Raw genomic sequence first — 14,586 nt, 5'->3', positions numbered from 1 at the left:
TGCAGCCAGAGTTCAGTTTCCCAGGGGGATGCCAGGACTACGCTTTCATGGAATGTGCGAGCCCATGGAAGAGCAAGCCCATGGAAGCATACTCCTGGTATCCCACTGGGAAAAGAGGACTCCCACTTGGCCAGAACAGGAGTCCAAGAGAACAGCCCCACGAGGGTGCCTATGCACAGTGATTAAGGCACGGGCTCTGGAGCCAGAATGCCTGGGTTCAGCTCTCCACTTGGCCACAGTTTCTCTTGACATTAAGTGTGCTATTCAAGGTCTCTGTGCTTCAATTTCCTGGTGCCTACCTCATAGGGCCAAGGATGGGAAGAGTAATTCTATGTAAAGGACCCACAGCAATGCCTGGTGCTGAAGGTCTGCTCAACAAGTGTCGTTAGCATTTGCTGTAACTATCAGCCATGTGTGGCATCTGAGCACTGGAAATGCGGCCAGGCTTGGTTGATATGTGCTGTAGGTGTAAAATGCACATAGAATTCAGACTTTGTGCAAGAAAGAGAATATAAAATATCTCATTGGTAATTTTTATATTGATTGCATATTGAAATGATAGTATTTTTAATATTTTGAGTTAAATAAATACATGTTATCGAAATTAGTATTGCCCACTCTTATTAATTTTCTTATTATAGTAAAAAACACATAACATAAAATTTACACTCTTAACTACTTTTGAGTGTACAGTTCGGTAGTGTTAAGTGTACTCACACTGTGGTGAAACGGATCTCCAGAACTTCTTCATCTGGCAACTCTCAAACTCTATACCCATTAACAAACTCCCCATACGCCTCTCTCTTCAGCTCTGGCAACCAACCAGTTCTTGTTTCTATGAATTTATAGATTTTAGATACCTCATATAAGTGGAATCGTACAGTATTTGACTTTTTGTGACTGATTTCTTTCACTTAGCATAATGTCTGCAAGCTTCAGCCATGTCAAATCATGTGACAGGATTTACTTCCTTTTTAAGGTTGAGTAATACTCTGTCCTTTTATTTTTTTAAGGTGGCTATTAGCAAATGTAAAATGTATTTGTGGTTCCTATTCTATTTCTACTGGATAGTGCTGGTTTAGAACTAGCGGTTCTCAACCCCATCAGTTCCAACCCCTCCTTATCACAATGAATTTGTAACACTGTCTTCACTCTCCTGAAATAAACTGTATAGATAAAATAACTAATATGCACACATAATTTAAAAAAATATATATAATGACCTAACTGTAAGTATAAAGAATAAAAGGAAAGAAATCTATAGAGAAAAAAATATATTTTAATTTACTGTTAGATAAGAGCACTTAATACAAAATAATCAGACACTTCAATGAATATGTAAAATCACCACTGATGAGATAGGTGTCAATGCAGAGTAGTCACTCAAATTTTAGAAGTGATGTTGCCAGCAGAAACGTGATTTCCTGAAATGAAACAGTTCAGTCAAATTCCAACAAAACAAAGTACAATTTTCTCTCTATTTATGTGGTTACACTCCTACAAAAATACGTATAAATTTAAATGAAGCAAAATATATAGGTATATATGGAAACTGTAATTAGGTTCTGGGCTCAGAGACTTCAAAATAGATTTTTCACCTAAATGAATGCCCAATGAGATATCTACAAATCCAGAGGACCCCAGAGAAATTTTTCACTTTGCAGAGTTGCCCTCTGCATTGCAGAACATCTTGTTTCCTCGTGTCCCTGTGTATCTATTGAAGGCCTATACCATCCTTCAACCACTGGGACAATCAAAAGCATCCCCTCTACTTTCCAGTGCTCTCCCATGGAGGCAGCAGAGCCTCCACTGAGAAGCAGCGATACTGAATTGTGAGAAACACAGTGTAGTGATCCCAAAGGTTCACTGTTCAGGAGCTGCTCGGCTTTTCTGCCTGGTGGTTCCATCCATCCGCAGTTCCCACCATGGCTTTCAGTAACTCAGTGTGAGGGGAGTCCTCTGGTCCAGCACTAACCACTCTCCAGCACAGACCAGAAGCCTGGATGCTGAAGTTTCTCCAGAACTTCAGACACGACAGACTCAGCCTTTTTCCCCTTAAACCCATGCCTTTCTTTGACATCCAAGTTTCACTGTCACCAGTGTTTTCTCAGGATAAGAAACTTACTCTCCTCTCCCTCCAACCCCACCGCTGACCCTTACATAAGGCAGAATCACCAAAGCCTCTTCTCTCTTTGCTCATGGTTCCATTTCCCCTGCTTCCAGCTTCCCTGTCTCTGCTTCCAGCTTCCCTGTCTCTCCCTTGGATCTGCAGGTTTCTCAGTGGCTCCTCATCACTCTTCCTTACTCTACTCTGCCACCGCCACTCCATCCTGTTCATCACAGCCCATGAAAACTGGGAAGCATGAGGTCAGCATTCAATTCTTTGCAATCAGGCCCAATTTTCCTTTATAGTCCTCCAGAAGTCTCCACCAAGGGCTCTTCCCTTTTATCTGAGTGAGAGGCAGCATAGCCTAGTGGACAAACGCAGGCTAGGATCAGCAAGAGCTATCCTGTGTTGACCTAGCCCTACACAGTCACATGCTGCTGAATGATGGGATATGTTCTGAGAAATGTGTCTTTAGGCAATTTTGCCATTGTGCAAAACATCACAATGTACACAAACTTAGGTGGTATAGCCTACTGCACACCCAGGCCATGTGGAATGGCCTATGGCTCCTAGGCTAAAAACCTGTATAGCATGTTATCATACTGAATACTCTAGGCAACTAGAACACAATGGTGTTTGTGTATCTAAGCACACCTACACACAGAAAAGGCACAGTAAAATTATGGGATAAAAATGTTTTAATGGTACATCTGTATAGAGCAGCTCCAAGATTATTCTTAGGCGACTACCATTGTATATACTGTCTGTCATTGGCTGAAATATGGGTTTCTTTCTTTCTTTTCCTTTTTTAAGAGATAGGTTCTTGCCCTGTCACCAAGGCTGGAGTGGAGTGGTATGATCACAGCTCACTGCAGCCTTGAACTCCTGGTCTCATGCCATCTTCCCACCACAGCCTCCCCAGGTAGCTGGGACTATTAGGCGTGAGCCACCATGCCTGGATAATTCTTTTCTCTGTAGCAATGAGGTCTTGCTATATTGCCCAGGCTGGTCTCAGACTCCTGGGGCCTCAAGTGATCCTCCTGCCTCAGCCTCCCAAAGCTCTGCAGTTACAGGCATGAGCCACTGCGCCCACCCTGAAACATGAGCTCCTAACCAAACTTCACTCCTAATTAGCTGCCTCTGGGTAAATGAGTTAGCCTCTATGTACCTCCTTCTTCCTCTGTAAAACAGGCTTCACCATATGTGCTTTGTGGTGCTGTTATAGATAATTAAGAATGTGCTTGTAAGACGCCAAGGACTAGGCTGGCATGTAGGAGAAACAGCCACTGCTGTATTCCTAGACCAAGTTTTCTCTTCTTCAGCATTGTTCCTTCTCTCTACACACTGAGCCAAATATTTGCACAAATTTCATGTCATCTCAGTTAGATAGATACCCCATAACAGACCATAAGGGGACCTGAAACCTCATTTCACTAGGCATGGACTGAGACCAAGAAATATGTGTTTACTAGAAAACAAAGACAGCACTTTTGGTGGGCTGTAAAGTTCCCGAGGGCCATGAGAAGTAGTAACTGACGGGCACTGAGCTGGCAGGTAACTGTACAGCTCTGGTTTTGCTGGGTGGGGTGGATGTGTTTGGGAACTGTAGAGGCAATAGAGACTGTCCACCCTGGCCCTTCAGTCCTGTATGCCCTCTGCACTCAGCCTCAGTCTCTCTAGCAGGTGAAATTCAAGCAAAGATTTTTAACACATCAATTTGAAGGAGTGTCCGATGCATGCCAGCCCTGGGTGCCTAGTGTCTTCTCCTGGATGTGGCTGCATCAATGCTCAGGCTGTCATTCACAACTCCAGGGCCCACCTGCTCTGGGAAGCTTTTCCCATTCTGTCACTCCCTGGCCATCCTTCCCTTCTTAGAAGTCCTGAACACTTACCAAGAGCACATCTGGTGATCTTCTCAGTTGGGTTTTTTGTATCTCAGTGAAACAAATGATGAATCTCTCAGGGGCAAGAACAGCATCTTGCACCTCTTCCCATCCCCTATAACCCCAGGTCACAGCTATACTAGGAGACAGGCAATGAAATGTGACATGAGTGAAGGATAGAGACAAATGTTCGCAAATTCAGGAAGAAATTTCAGAGTGTGGGGGATGAAAGAAGTTCTCTGAGTTAGCCTGGGCGTGGTCTTGCTTAAAGGACAGGTGAGGTGGTCCAGCCGATGGTTTCATGGCACTTCCCTCATCAGTGGGCTCTGTTCTTTCCATCACACATGCTGGACTCTCGGAAGGGTGCATTCCCTCTGTGCAGATTTTGCCATGAATTACCAGATAGAGATCAATATTAGGTGTGGTCTCTGCCGACTAAAAGTTGAAGACCGTCTCAGAGTGCCTTGAGGAGGTGGACTTGATATCCTAATACTGCCTACCATCCGTTGAAGGGGGAATTATTTTGGCACAAAAAATTCAAGTATCCAAGTGGAGGCCACTCCCCCCACCCTGCAAAAAAAAAAAAAAGACTTGAAAAGAAAAAGAGCTCATTCCCAAAGTTGTTTCTTCCGAATATAGAACCTACTTGAAACAAAGTTTGACCTTTCTGGGGTTCAAGTTCATTTATTCTTTGCATATACAACTTCAGCAGCTTCTTTATTTCTAAGAACAAAGGCTTGTAAAAAGGAAAAAAGTCTCTACGGTCTCCTTGGACATCAAATAGTTCTTCAGAGGAAACGCTTTGATGAGTTAAGTGTAAATGAGTAAGAAACATACGGATTAGATTTCTCATATAATACACACGGATTTAAGAATTAAGAGGCAAAATCTTTTTGGAAAATGTGGTTTGGATTTGGATTCTGCCTACTCCACAAGCACTGATTAAGTTAAAAAAATATGGATTTTCCTTGTGTCTTGCTCTCCATCTTCAGCCTCAGGAACTAGCACTCATTCTTTCTCAAGAGTGATGTTAGATAACCAAAGGCCAAGGAGGACTTCTAAACAGGGCACACACAGATGACTAATGTTCAAAAACCAAATAGGTTTTTGCAACAGACTCTCTTCCCAGTAGATTGGGGTTTAAAGCACATTTTAGAAACACCTCTCTATTGGCTACTATGGCTCACTAATCATGAGTAAGCCCCAGCCCTGTGTTTTGGTGAGATAAATACACCACCCTCTGGTAACCAGATTCTGTGGCTGGTAATCCCATTGCAGGAGGCCTCTTGCTAGCCTTGAGAAGATGATTTTACCAGCTGTGGCCTTGATGTGACATTATGCATGTGCCACAAGTTGAATCCAATTGAGAATGTTTTCTTTGAGTCAGCACATGCTTTCATACAGTGTCGATCAGAGATTAAATGGGGTTAGAGAGGTGAAAGCAGTTGACACAGTACATGGCACATGGCAGGTGCTCACTGCATCGTGATTCTATCTAAAAAAATTTGAAAATTGACTTTTGTTACCTCTGAGGATCAGAACTGCTCATCTTGCACAGTTTTACTAAGGAGGATGCTGACTGCAAGAACCAGGCAGCCTGCTTCCTGGCACTGACCACACTGGGCAAACATGTCTCTGTCCAGGAAATTGGAAATCAGGTGAGAGATTCTACTTAATGGGCACTGCAGCTGGCTGGAATATAGAGTAAGCCATAGAATGTAGAGTAAGCCACTTTTCTCCTTGGACAGAGAGAGAGCCAGTAGAGAAAGCCCAACTCAGACAGGAAGAAGGATGAAGCAGAAGCACAGAGAAAACAGAAATGAGAGGCCGAATCCTCCTCCTCCAAATCTGCACCAGGTCTCCTCAGTGCTGCTGCTACGTGTGGGTCTTCTTTAAAAAGCTGCTTTATCAAGACATAATTCATATACTATGCAATTTACCCATATAAAGTGCACAATTCCACACCATATGCAAAAATCAACTCACAATGGATTAAAGACTTAAAGGTAAAACCTGAAGCAATAAAACTCTTAGAGGAAAACAGGGAAATAACTTCTAGCCATTGGACTTGGCAATGATTTCTTGGATATGACACAAAAAACACAGGTAACTAAAACAAAGAGAGAAAAGTGGGATTATATCCCACTAAAAAGCTTCTGTATAACAGAGGAAACATCAATAAGTGAAAAAGCAAACTACAGAATGCAAGGAAGTATTTGCAAATCATTTATCTGATAAGAAGTTAATATACAAAATATATAAAGAACTCACATAACTCAATAGCAAAAAAAAAAACCCTATTTAAAAATGGGTAAAAGACTTGAATAGATATTTCATGAGAGAAGACATACAAATGAACAACAGGTATATGAAAAGGTGCTCAACATCACTAATCATCAGGGAAACGCAAATCAAACTCATGAGCTAGCACCTCACATCTGTTAGAATGGCTATTATCAAAAAAGTCCCCAAAGATATCAGTGTGTGAGTGTAAAGGTGAGGGTGTAAAGAAAAGGGAACCTTTGTACACTGATGGTGGAAATGTAAATTGGTGCAAATACTATGGAAAACAGTATGGAAGTTCCTCGAAAAGTTAAAAATAGAGTTACTGTATGATCCAGCAATCTCACTTCTGAGTATACATCCAAAGGAGTTGAAGTCAGGATTCTGAAGAGACATCTGTACTCTCATAATCACTGCAACATTACTCACATTAGCCAAGATATGGAATCAACCTAAGTGTCCATTAATGGATGAATGGATTAAAAAATGTGGTACATACATACAGTAGAATATTATTCAGACTTTAAAGAAGAGGGAAATTCTCCATTTGCAACGACATAGAAGAACCTGGAGGAAGTTATGCTAAATGAAATGAGCCAGATACAGAAGGACAAAGGGTGCACAATCCCGCTTTTATGACAACTCTATAATAGCCAAACTCATAGAATCAGAGAGTAGTATAGTGGTTATCAGTGGCTAGGTGGGGAAGAATGGGGAGGTATTGTTCAAAGGGTACAAGGTTTCTGATATGCAAGATGCATAAATCTGGAGATCTACTGTACAACATAGAGCCGACAGTTACCATACTGTATTGTATACTTAAAACTTTGCTGAGAAGGTAGATCTTATATTAAGTACTCTTGCCACAAAAGAAACAAATTTAGTTATAATAAATAAATATATAAAGGAGGTAGAAGGCAACTTTTGGAGGTGATGGATGAGTTTATGGCTTTGATTGTGGTGATGGTTTCATGAGTGTCTGCTTATCCCCATTAAATATGTACAACTTTTTGTATATCAGTCATACTTCAATACAGTGATTTAAAAAATAAGGTATACAATTCAATGGTTTTTAGCATATTCACAGATGTGTGTAACCATCACCACAGTCAATTTTAGAACATTTTTATCAGTTCAGAAAGGAACTCTTGTACTTTTTACCTATCACTCCACCTCCATTGCCCCATCCCTGTAGTCCTAGTCAACCACTAATCTATATTTTTTGTTTTTTTTTTTGAGATAGGGTCTTGCTCTGTCACCCAGGCAGGAGTGTAGGAGGGCAATCATGACTCACTGCAACCTCAATCTCCTAGGCTCAAGCCATCCTCCTGCCTCAGTCTCCCCAGTGGCTGAGACCTCAGGTGCATGCCACTATGCCAGGTTAATTTTTTGTTGTTGTTAATTTTTTTTTTTTAGAGACAGGGTCTTGCCATGTTGCCCAGGCTGGTGGTGAACTTCTGAGCTCAAGCAATCTTCCTGCCTCCGTCTCCCATTAGTGCTGCCCACCACTAATCCACTTACTGTCTCTACAGGATTTCCTCTTCTGGAGTTTCATATGAATGCCCATCATATAACATGTGGCCTTTGGGACTGACTTCTTTCATGTGTCATAGTGGTTTTTTTTTTTTTTTTTTTTTTTTTTTTGAGACGGAGTCTCGCAGTCGCCCAGGCCGGAGTGCAGTGGCCGGATCTCAGCTCACTGCAAGCTCCGCCTCCCGGGTTTACGCCATTCTCCTGCCTCAGCCTCCCGAGTAGCTGGGACTACAGGCGCCCGCCAACTCGCCCGGCTAGTTTTTTCTATTTTTTAGTAGAGACGGGGTTTCGCCGTGTTAGCCAGGATGGTCTCGATCTCCTGACCTCGCGATCTACCCGTCTCGGCCTCCCAAAGTGCTGGGATTACAGGCTTGAGCCACCGCGCCCGGCCTTTTTTTTTTTTTTTTTTTGAGGCGGAGTCTCGCTCTGTCGCCCCGGCTGGAGTGCAGTGGCCGGATCTCAGCTCACTGCAAGCTCCGCCTCCCGGGTTTACGCCATTCTCCTGCCTCAGCCTCCCGAGTAGCTGGGACTACAGGCGCCCGCCACCTCGCCCGGCTAGTTTTTGTATTTTTAGTAGAGACGGGGTTTCACCATGTTAGCCAGGATGGTCTCGATCTCCTGAGCTCGTGATCCACCCGTCTCGGCCTCCCAAAGTGCTGGGATTACAGGCTTGAGCCACCGCGCCCGGCCCATAGTGTTTTTAAGGTTCATCCACATTGTGGCATGTCAGTACCTTATTCCTTTTTATGGACAAACAGTATTCAATTGTATGGATATACTACCATTTGTGTATATTTGTTTACCTATTCATTAATTGATGGACACTTGGGTTGCCTCCACCTTTTGGCTGCTGTGAGTAATGCCACTGAGGTTAACAATAATGAGCCGTGAGGATGTTATGATGAGAAAAATAAGTTAGTCACACAAAAAAGATAAAGTATGATTCTACTTATACAAGGTATCTAAAGTGGTTAAATTCATAGAAACAGAAAATAGAATGACAGTTGCTGGGAACGAGGAGGGGTGGCAAGTGGGGAGTTGTTTAATGGGGAAGAGTTTAGTTTCACAAGTTTTTGTTTTGTTTTTGTTTGTTTGTTTTTTGAGCTGGAGTCTCACTCTGTCACCAAGGCTGGAGTGCAGTGGCATCGTGTCGGCTCACTGCAACCTCCGTCTCTTGGGTTCAAGCAATTCTCCTTTCTAGCCTCCTGACTAGCTGAGATTACAGGCACCCACCACCACCCCTGGATAGTTTTTAAAAATATTTTTAGTAGAGATGGGGTTTCACCACGTTGGCTGGGCTGGTCTTGAACTACTGACCTCAGGTGATGCACCCACCTCGGCCTCTCAAAGTGCTGGGATTACAGGTGTAAGCCACCGTTCCCAGCCTAGTTTCACAAGTTCTGAAGCTCTGTTGCACAACAATATGAATATATTTAACACTACTGAACTGTATACATAAAAATGATTAAGACAGTAAAATTTATGTTACGTGTTTTTTACCACAATTACAAAATTTACAAAGCATCTGTGCTTTATTCTCCCCTCCTTTCTTGTCGACTATTTTGCAGTTCAGGCCATGGTCCATGCTGGGCTAGGCCTAACCAAGATCAGGACCTATCTGGAGGGGCTCACGGGGCCCCCGAGGGGATGCTCATTTGAACACTTCCCCTGTTCTGCAGAGCACAACAAGAGGGTGAGGGCAGGGCCAGTTCTCCAGTGGCCACAGCTGGAGGTCTACTCGGTAGCCAGCCGGGGCATACTGCACGCCAGGTACTCCCCATGAGGATGCTTCAGACCAGCTGGGGCCTTGGCATAGATTTTCTGGCTAGGCTAAAGTCATGCCCACTTCAGTCTCTCCATTTTTGCTCATGTCCAGTTGATTCCTCTTTGTGCCAATCACATATGCTGCTAGGAAGGGGAGAACAGACTTAAGTAGGCTTTGGGGTATAACCAAGAACACTGTTTAGGAAAAAATATTTTGAAACAAGTAGGTGCAGGAAGAACCAATTTATTCCTAAGCCTCTTACTGTGTAGTCAGAAAACCCCTATATAAGTATTAAATAGATTTACTTTCACGGTGGTAGCAACTACAAAAATAATTCTATCTGCCATCCATTGTATACTTACTATTTTTCCAAGGACTTAAAACAATTCTATTTCATTTCATCTGATAAAGCTAATATTACTACTCCATTTCACAGATGAGGACATGGAGGCCCAGGGAGAAACTTGCCCAAGAAGTAGAGCCAAGATTTGAATACATGCCTGTATGAGTCCAAAGGAGTCCTGTATGAGTTCAAATATATGCCTGTATGAGTCATTATGAGTAATGACTCATAGTCGTTACTCTACACAGACCTCTCCTATTAGTCTATCAACATTTATGAAGTGCCCACTGTGGACAAGCTCCTGAACTAGGCTGTAATGGGAACACCAATAGAGGAGAGAGAAAAACCCATACATGGGGAATGGCAAAGGAATAATTTTAAGTAAGTACGTATAAGTATCACTGTACTATGTATGAATGGGAAGGGTGAATATATAAGTTGACTATATACAGAAGAGAACAATAAACAGTCTAGCTGTATCTTTGAATCATAGGATTTTAGAGTTGAAAGGGATCGATCCGAGCCCCTGGGGCGGGGTAGGGGAAGCTGCTGGCTGCCGCTTTCGTGGTTTTCTCCCGGTGTCCAGCAGAAATGGCGGAGGCGCAAAGTATGGCTGGGCCAACCCAGGGTCCCCCAGGACCCTCGGCTCTGCGCGACAAGCGGCCCGTGCTCGCCAAGGCCGAGGGCCAGGAGTGAACGTGGTCCCCGTGGGTCTGCGGCCCTGATAGGCTAGCCAATTGTACAGAATTTAAATCATCTCTCAGATGTGTACAGTAGAACTCAAGAAGACAGACTACCAAGGGTCATCTGAAGTCGTGATTGGGTCACTAATAATAGCAGGACAAAGTTAGAGATCGCTACTCAAGCGTAAGCCCCAGTCTTCATAAGACTGCAGAGAGGATGTTTGATATGAAGCCTTGGGCTGAGTATGTTGTGGAATGGGCTGCAAAGGACCCATACGGCTTCCTCACAACGGTTATTTTGGCCCTTACTCCACTGTTCCTAGCAAGTGCTGTACTTGGAAATTGGCCAAGATGATTGAGGCCAGGGAGAAGGAGCAAAAGAAGAAACAAAATGCCAAGAAAACATTGCAAAAGCTAAACAACTGAAAAAGGATTGAAGGACTGGACAGGCTCTGCAACCAGAGGAAAATCATTTGGAAAATTATGCAGCTTTGGAAGAACCCACTAAAGTTTCTTCTTTGGATTTCTTGATAATATTATTTAGTAAATGAAATCTGACCAAATGGAAGAATCATGTTTGTTCTGACCTCAATACTATAGTAACTTTTAGGCTTGGGTGTAGAAGTTTATAGGTTTCTATTGACAGTTATTATAAATTATCATTTGCTGTGGTACAAATTCTTTATAACTGACTTAGTCATTTGCCGCTTAGCAGTTTATGTACTGAAATAAAAACATCCTGTGGGAAAAGTGACTTTAGATTATGAACTCAATTCAAATGAACTCTGTTTAAAATGGAGTCCTATTTTGGAGAAAGGAAATTAAGAATGTAGCCGGGCGCGGTGGCTCAAGCCTGTAATCCCAGCACTTTGGGAGGCCGAGACGGGCGGATCACGAGGTCAGGAGATCGAGACCATCCTGGCTAACACGGTGAAACCCCGTCTCTACTAAAAAATACAAAAAACTAGCCGGGCGAGGTGGCGGGCGCCTGTAGTCCCAGCTACTCGGGAGGCTGAGGCAGGAGAATGGCGTAAACCCGGCAGGGGGAGCTTGCAGTGAGCTGAGATCCGGCCACTGCACTCCAGCCCGGGCGACAGAGCGAGACTCCGTCTCAAAAAAAAAAAAAAAAAAGGAAATTAAGAATGTAAAAGTTAGAACTGTATTGTTTGAGGTAAAAAGTGTGTTTTGGCTTAAAAGAGATACAATGTATTTTCTAGTTTGAATGGGATTCTCTTGATGGAGAACATATAAACGAAATCTAAACAACTCAGGTTCATAGTCAAGGCAGATTCCTGACTGATGCTCCCTCAGATTTTCATGTTACTCACAAAAGGAGGTAAATGCCGTGGGGGTAACAAGCTAGCCTGTGTGTCTTGCTACAGAACTGTTCTGATTGAGAATTAAAGGGTGAAGATGAGCTTCCTAGTGGCAGGGTAGGGGAAAGGGTGTGATGAAAAAGACCCTGATGAATATTCAAGCAATGGAAACAGTCCGGAATGGCTGGGGACAGAGATGAGGGGAGAAAGTGACTAGGGGCATGAGGGAGGGCTAGAGCGTGGCTTATGAGCCCTGATAAAGGGAAAATAGAAATCAGAGAAGGAACTGCAGCAGTGAGAGAGACAATCAGATTGGACTCTATTCCTAAGGAGTGAACACCCATTCTTTTGTCTCCTACTCTTGTTCTATACGTGGAGTTTGTAAGCTGTGCCCATTTTCTTTTAAATAATAGTCCTTTACTTTTTCTAAACACCTCAAATCACCCCAGGGTTGGCCACTCCTGATACTCTACTTTTGCGGGGTTTTTTGCCACTCTTGATAAGCATCCTTGGCTGGGTGCATCCTATTTTTGTATATACATGCCCTTTAAAGTTCTGAACTGTTAGTCAGTGACAGAAGGCTTCAGAGAGTGGAGCTGGCTTCTGAAGATGAGAAATGTGGTGTCATGGAAGAGAAGAAGAAGTTTGGTAGAAAGGACACATTCCCTAAGTATATGAAGCCCCAAAGCCGCACAAGCAACATGTGGTTCATCTTTAGTGGCTCATGGGTGGACATGGTGTACAAGGGCAAGAAGCTAGGAGTAGGAATCTGAAGGTGGCCTGAACCCTGGCTCTGCTATTACCAGCCGTGTGGCCCTGGCCAAGTCATTGCACTACTCTGGGCCTCAGTGTCTTGACCTATGCAATGTAAGGGGTTCAACCAAGGCTTGACCCTGAGCCCCTCCTTTAAACTTCTTCGTTGCTCCTTGTCTCCCCTGTCTGCTTGTGTATGTGTCAGCATGTGATAGCTATCTCATGCAGGGTGTTCTGCCATCCAGGCCACAGCCTCCTCCTTGAACTGTTTGCCAGTCAGAAGTTGGACTGCAGATACAGCATCTGGGAGTAACTCTCCTTGGATAGGAAAGAAGGTGAAAATGTGCTACTCTGTTTTATTTCCCCAGTCATCTTTTAATGTAGCCCAGACTCTGGCTTCCATTAGCAGAAGAGATCAGTAGGTGGATTATGGGATTGTAATCTTACAGAACGACGAGTCCACCTCTCCCTGTGGCCAAGTGAATGATTCACGTTTGGCTCAGTTAACACTAGGGAGAAGTCAGATTAACACAGTCACTTGCTTGGAAATGGAGGTTGTTGCACATGGGGCTGGCTTTCTTGAGAGAACACATTTTCAAAAAACACAAATATGTTTTGTTCAGGGATAAAATGTTCTCAGTGGTCCATCATTGCCTGTCTGGAAAGCTTGCAGTAAGCGGATGCAGGAGGGAAGGTCATTTAATAGTTCCCCAACCTAAACTCACCACGACAGGATAGAGTTAGGAGGATGAAAGATAATTAGTTCAGTTTGGGGAGAACCACCAATGGAAGTGCCTTTTCTTTAGGACTCTTTTTTGATCAGAGCAGTAACTAAGCCTCAGAAGACACAGAAGGAAGAACATCTTCCCTAGATGCAGAGCAGATGCAGCCCCTGGCAGCCGAGACCCTGGGGCTCAGCAAAGCTCCGGAAAATCCCCCACAAACATTGCAGTCCCATCTGAAAACCAGAGGGCTGGTGGATTCCATCAGGAAGGAAGTAGCTCTCGTATGGAACTGTCAGATGCATTGAAGTGGGTCCAGCCAGCTTCTTATGGGGAAAGAGCCATAAAACTGGAACTTGGGGACCTGCTGCAGCAGAACTATTTGTTTTGCTTTTGTGGCCCAGCGAAGCACCCACTTGCAATACTCTCCATTAGCAAGTTGTTCCGGAGAGGTGACAAATCTCCAGAAGCCAACGGTTCCACCTCTTTCCTTTTGAGGTAGCCCTTATGGGAATCTCCTAGATGGATTAGGTTGATTCTGGCTGGATACCAAGCCCACAAAGGGATTCCTCATGAATAAAGGGGCTGCCTGGCTGGAAAACTGGGCTCCTCATGGGGCAAGGGCTGGGTCTGGAGTAGACTGTGGTGGAGGTTTGAACTTCCAACCTCCCTGGCACTGTCCTGTGCTTTGGGAGTGACTTCCAGGCACGGTGACACCCAGCCGCCCAAGCGGAAGCACTATCACTATGGGGTGGAAATGGAAAGCAGTATCACGCCAGAGTGGACAACAGTTCACTGCCCTGGGTTGAGCTTGTGGAGCAGAGTGCCTACCTCATAGTGCCCCCAAGTTGGTGGGACCGCCCCGTTCTTCAACCCCAGTGGGTGGAATAAATACCTGTGTTAAGAGAATTTGTGCCAGGCGTGGTGGCTCACGCGTGTAATCCCAGCACTTTGGGAGGCCGAGGCGGGCGGATCACGAGGTCAGAGTCTGAGACCAGCCTGATCAACATGGTGAAACCCTGTCTCTACTAAAAATACACAAATTAGCCAGGCATGGTGGTGCACGCCTGTAATACCAGCTACTCAGGAGGCTGAGGCAGGAGACTTGCTTGAACCCGAAAGGCAGAGGTTGCAGCGAGCCGAGATCGCATCATTGCACTCTAGCCTGGGCGACAGAGTAAGACTCTATCTCGGAAAA

The 14,586-nt window shown here is 44.1% G+C and overlaps 1 protein-coding gene and 1 pseudogene across 1 annotated transcript in view; one reads left to right on the top strand and one right to left on the bottom strand.

The window, feature by feature from the left end:
- PTDSS1 (phosphatidylserine synthase 1) overlaps positions 1-14,586 on the bottom strand; it is a 104,332-nt gene that overhangs the window by 7,730 nt on the left and 82,016 nt on the right. The gene's annotated exons all lie outside the window — the stretch shown is intronic.
- LOC117079401 lies at positions 10,492-11,034 on the top strand (annotated as a pseudogene).

Source organism: Trachypithecus francoisi, unplaced genomic scaffold, assembly GCF_009764315.1.
Source record: "Trachypithecus francoisi isolate TF-2019V2 unplaced genomic scaffold, Tfra_2.0 Lachesis_group7, whole genome shotgun sequence".
NCBI classification, from domain to species: Eukaryota; Metazoa; Chordata; class Mammalia; order Primates; family Cercopithecidae; genus Trachypithecus; species Trachypithecus francoisi.
The sequence above is the reverse complement of the archived record's forward strand: the minus strand, read 5'-3'. Positions and strand labels throughout refer to the sequence as shown.